General features: G+C 39.8%; 1 protein-coding gene and 1 long non-coding RNA gene across 2 annotated transcripts in view; one reads left to right on the plus strand and one right to left on the minus strand.

Moving 5' to 3' along the window:
* The window catches only part of LOC117948036 (chemokine-like protein TAFA-2), a 77,486-nt gene that overhangs the window by 56,489 nt on the left and 14,997 nt on the right, over positions 1-6,000 (plus strand). The gene's annotated exons all lie outside the window — the stretch shown is intronic.
* Positions 1,271-2,929, minus strand: LOC117948037. The gene is made up of 3 exons (XR_004657381.1): positions 2,917-2,929; positions 2,134-2,136; positions 1,271-1,440 (listed from the first exon to the last, which is right to left on the minus strand). It is a non-coding gene; the product is annotated as an uncharacterized LOC117948037 (long non-coding RNA).

Genomic DNA, 6,000 nt, shown 5'->3' on the forward strand with positions numbered 1-6,000 from the left:
GCCCTAACAGAGACTAACCATCCCTCCAACACAAACTCTTCTCCTCTCTCACACCATTTACAGTCAGAGCAGGCTGTGCTTTTTTTTTCTCTTCTCTCCCCTTTTCTTATCCCTTCTTTTTGCCTTCATCGATGCTCCCTCTCTCTTCTCATCTTTCTACCTCTGGCTCTGCTGCCAGCCAACCTCAGACACACCAGGGTTTCCCTTTCATTTGGTAGTGAGGGATGGGATGAGAGACTGAGAGAGGCAAGAGAGGAGAGGAGTGGAAGGATGTAATGATCTGTCCTGATGAATGCATTTAGAAAGAAAGTGCTGACGCAATGGAAGTGGAATGGAATAAGAACAGATGGGCTTAATGCACCAATCACAGAGCTCATCATATCACCTGTCAAAGTCCCCTGGCCAATGAAGGTGTTTAAAAAATGAGCTAAGCAGCTTTATCAAAGAAATCCATTGAGTAATAATAATCCATCAAATGGGGGTTGTGCTCTTTTTGGTCATATACTGTACTTATTTTAGTAGAATAAGTCAAACTTGAGAAAAAGACACTATGAACTAGGTTGTCAATGAGTAATCAATGATGAATTTATCACTGTCAAAAACACCACTGAAAGTATTTTCACTGACGTTCAACCTGGCTTGAGTATTTAGACGACGACCATGGATTAAGGCCCAAGGTTTAAATCAGGCTGAACAGAAAAAAGACATCTTTGAGTGTGGTGTTAACAACTGGCTAGCTTCCAAAAGTGATCTGCAATATTTTTATCTTTCCAAAGTAAGTGCTCTGCCTTTCATGCATCCTCATGAAATTGGTTATGCTGAAAGCTTGGTGACAGCATGTGGGGTGTGCAGAGGCTACTTTTGGTCATGGCTCATTTTGTTCATGGTAAAATGGATATAAAGAAGAAAGCTCTACTGGCATTACAAAATAAAATTGAATGATGCAACATGGTCAATATGATAGCATCTCTCTGAATTGGGCTTTTCCAGTTTGCTTTGTTCCCTCAAAGGTCAGGGTTGGGTTAGGGTTAGGGTTATGTTAGGTTGTGATTTAAAAAATTTAAAAAGCATACGCACATTTTGGAGACATTGGGAATTGGCGAGTCAGATGGTGAAGAGGTGAACTGATGTCAGACTGCAGAAAGTAAATGTGGGAACAATGATTACTCGTAATATTTTAAAGTATTGATGCCTCAATCACGTTTTTTCTCTCCTTATCATCCACGTTATTGTGAAGATAAATCCAACATTGTTATTTGTGCTTGTACTGAGTGATTATTGTTCAATGGACACCTTGTAAAATCCAACTCAAAGCCTAAAAAAAAATTTGTTCTTAATATTTAAGCAACGCTGTCTCACCGTCACATTGTCCGCTACGGAGCGCAGGAGGATGAGATGGCCCGAATCCATGGAATACATGATAGCATCAAATACCCAACCCTACCACAGTGTAAATAATTAAATGTCTGTGCAAATATAATTTAATGTCAAAGTCTGAAAATACAGCCGCTAAGCTCTCGCTCAATCGTTACACTTAATGTCCTCGTTATCGGTCCGAACTTTAATAGTGTGTGTAAAAATGTGTTTACCTTTTACACTTTTGTCTTCAAATTGCATCTTGGGTTGGGGATATAGTTGATTCTGTGTTTTTGGCAAGGTGTTAACAAACACAAATTGTTGTAAACAAAAATGCTGTGGCGACCCCCGTGCGTGATGGGACTGCTTGCACTGCAGGAGGACTAAACCCAAATGGAAGAATCAGGAGAGAAAGAGTCTTCAGTGAACATGACAATGACTGGCTAATATGACACTTTAAATTCCATAAACCTGCGTTCTTGGATCTTTGTATTTGGGCGTACGTACACTTTTAGTAAGGATCCACGCGAAGTTTTACAAATGAGACCCCTGAACTAGAAAGATTGGCAATTGGTCAACGCTGCAAATTTGCAAGTCAAAGTTCACCACAGTTAAATTGTACACTAAGCAGGAGGCACATTTATTTCACCTAAGCCAGAACATCCATTGATCACAGTGACAAAATTAAAATTAGGGCTGCAAGATTAATCTAACCGCAATCGTGATGTGCTGTGTTCGTCATGTGCTGTGACACTCTGTGTGCACTGCACTCTCCACATTCTAACACACTTCACTGACAGTATAATCAACACATGAAGCCACCATGTCTTAAGAAGCTTTGTGTTCTCTGTTAACTTACTATCTCATCTTTGCTGTCTCTTTTTCCTCTTGCTTACTCCTCACGCAGTTCCTTCGCTAAAGTCCGACACCGCTCACCGGTGGTCGCTCCTCGCTTCACCACTCAGCTACTGAAGTTACTCACTGGCCTGATGTTCTCGCTCTCACTAACATCTGATTTATGGTTGAGCAGATAATCAAGTAAACTCATTATACCATTATATCGCAGTCCCAATTGCAGTATTGTAAATCACAATCGCAGTGTGACTTTTTGTCAAAATCGTGCAGCTCTTATTAAACAGAAATGTTGCAGTTTTAAATGCTGGAGCCCATACAGTGATTTGACTGTGCATTCCAGTAAGCTGTACCAAGTAAGCACTGAATCTGTCCGAAGACTGAGGCAGCCCATTCCATTTTCAGCCTCCAGAATTGTTCTTCTAGGCAAAACATATATTCAGCTAAATGTGCCTGCATGTTAGTGGATTACCACAAAATTAGACTTTGCAATGGCATCTTTTACTATAGTCTTCAACCTTTTAAAATCCTCACTGGTGTATTATCTTCCTTCATCCTGCGTGCCCACACTAAAGAAAGACATTTAATCTATTTCTTTCTATTGTTTCAGCACCACACTTCATGCATCGTTTCACTTATTGATTACAATTTAAAACATGCCTAAAATGTCCAAAGAAGTTCTAAAAATCGCTAACACTGAAGGTTTACAGATAACAGCAGTATTGTGTGCTCTGAGTCAACTGGTGGTATGTGGTGTGACATATGGGACTGTCCAGTCTTTTACAGAGTAAACAGGGTGGTAGAAAGCTATTTATCTAGATCTGTGAAACGATCCTAAAATAAATAGCAAATACAATACCTCTACAACAGAGTGACATAAACAACGACCATAACTCACACACATGTGCAGTCACACACACAAACGCACGCCAACCTGTTAAAGTGAAATACACAGAGCTCGACATTTACAAGTGTCCGTCCTTATTCCTTTGACAGGCAGATAGTTTAGACAGAATTAAATCATCATCAACATGGCTGCGTTTGCTATGGATCTCTCCTCTCCGCTTGCTGACTGACGACGAGAAAATTGTAGGAGGGGGATTTTTGGACTGAACTCAATCATTGTGTTAATGTGTCTTTACTGGTTTGCCAGAATGACACAGAGAAGGAGAAAAAGGATCAGAGAGGCAGAGACACCACCCTCAGTCAGAGAAATGAAAAGAGGTTAGCATGACTCTGAGCTCCCCAACTTTGCACATTAGAAACTATAGTAGGGGAAAGAAGATGCAAATGCACCGTGTGCTGGATGGGTTTCCAAATTCAGTGAGAGAGTAAGCGGGGACGGAGGGAGACAGAACTACAGATGAGTAAGGAGACCTGGACATGCCCCAAGGGCTTGTGAAATGTCACCTCTAGTCAGCAGTTAACAATTAACACAGGACTTAAACACTGGGGCCTCATGCACACACATCCTCATGCACACACAGAGGTTAATGGCTGAGTGGTAATGCTATGTTAATACATCTGAGCATATTAACAATTTATACCCAATTCACTGCCCTAATATCTTTTGCCTGAAGCACAAATTAGTACAAATTGCCTGCTGTGGGGTGGTAGCAATGGTGACGGTGGGGTTTCTGGTATGTCTGGACACGCCATGTGTCACCAGGCCAGTCCTGTTGCATGAGTTAATATCTTGTATGATGTAGCAGGAGAGTTGGTGGTGGTGCGGAAGAGATAATTCACTTGTCAGTGCTGCATTAAAACTGCATGGGGATCACTGACAGAGAACCAGAGGCGTGGTTTTGAGGGGTAGGAGACAATCTGGCAGAAGCTGGTATCATATCAGTGAGGATGATTAGTTAGTAGTGGTAGATTAGTTGATGAAGCCTGTAATAGATGCTATGAGTATTTGAGACTTGCTTTTGTTATTTGTGCAGGATAACAAGTGTATCTAAATGGGTTGGGTTCTTCGACAGGGATGATCTCCTCTTTGTGGACTTTGTTTTTTGTGGATTTAGTTTTTTCTTTCAAATCTAAATTCCGATGAGCTGGATTCCAGTGTTTCTTCCTCTCTCTTTCACTCTCTATTTTTGTCACACCGTGAACAGGAACCGCTGCTGTAAGCAAACAAATTCTAATTGTGGTCAGTCACTAGTTCAGGGTTGCTGAGTTTAGGGATGGTGTGTTACAGGACAGTGTGTGTGCCAATTTGCTTAGTGGAGCATCCTCGGCCTGCAGTCTGCACTCGACCTGCTGTTTTTCTAAGCAGAGGCAGTTTTGTGGCTGATGTTTAAGTTTTGTTTGACTTCCTTAATTCTTTCCGTACACAAATGCTTGATATCACATTAATAAGTTACTCCAGCTTACATTCAAATATCTTTGCAATACTTCATACTGCTTTGTTTGTGACAGTTTTGTGTCAGTTCAGTTTGTTTTTATCCTGCAATGACAGCAGAGTCCACTAAAAACACTGCGGACACCGTTTTTAAATAAACTCAGCTGCAATGATATCAGACATATCTGTTGATCTCTGGCATCTCTGGCCTCGAAGCGGCCTCCAGAGTATACAGTTATTTCATTGGACAAAATATGGAAAATAGAAAAATGATAAATTCCTTCTCTTTGTATGACAACTTGCTTTGATAGTTTCAGTTGGTCATTTGTAACCGTTCTCTGGACTTTCCAAGTGGCTTAAATATTTATCATAAAATAATTTTTAGCTTAAAGTGTATTATTTTTGTCAACATATTGCTCAGTACATTCTTTGCTGCACTGAACTTGGAATAAACCATGGACTTATTATGCACAAGTGTGTCGTGGTACCGGACGTGTGCTAGTCTTGTAAACATCAACACACAAACACACACAAAACTAAAGTTCTACCAGCTTGAGTAGCTTTACTCACATCTCAAAGAGAGAGAGAAATATTTGTCTTGTTATGTACCCTAACCTTTTTAACCTTTGAGTAATAACTATTACGTATAAATATTGTGGCAGTAGATGCGAGTAGATGAGATGAGAGGTTGGATGGAGTTGTTGACATGCAGAAAGATTTCAGAGAGATTAGAAAAAGGGGGACAGAGAAGACAGTAGTGGTCGAGTGTGCGTGCCTCCCTTTCTCTCAATGCTAATTTTCTTGGCGAGCTCTTAAACAGAATTTTAATTTGCTCTGTGTTTATGATTCATAACGAATGGTGCCATCTCAGAGGCCAATGTAATCTAATTATTAACACAAATGCATGAACGTGCATGCACTGATGGGCACACACATGCACTGAGAAATGTATATTGTAATCTAATTAACTTGGCAAGCAATCGGAACTGAATTTCTATTTCAAAATATGCTATTAGTGAAAAGAACACGATGGGCCTTGGGGAAATACTTAAGTATTTATGCATACTAAATATGTTAATAATATAGCGCATCTATATGCACCATGGATACATTTACATTTGATGTAATATTAATACTAATGTCAATGATGTAGAGCTTAGAATGCAGTCTTTCAATGAGCATTGCTCCATGTTTCTGAACAGTCAGGGCTGCTTACGTTGCAAACTTAATTTTTTCTTCAAAAATAAATTCTTAGATTTTGTTTGATACCAGTAATAACTCACTGCCGCTTTCTACATTACTATGTTTCTCAACAGATGACCATAATGAGTTCCTTACCTTCTTTGTTGATAAGGTAACACGTCATATTATAAATTAATTAATACATTGTTGAAGTACCTTTAGCAAACACAAAAGAAAAAAGGGCTTAGATACACCAAGAACAATATGAATAA

Source organism: Etheostoma cragini, chromosome 7 (genome assembly GCF_013103735.1).
Source record: "Etheostoma cragini isolate CJK2018 chromosome 7, CSU_Ecrag_1.0, whole genome shotgun sequence".
Taxonomy (NCBI): domain Eukaryota; kingdom Metazoa; phylum Chordata; class Actinopteri; order Perciformes; family Percidae; genus Etheostoma; species Etheostoma cragini.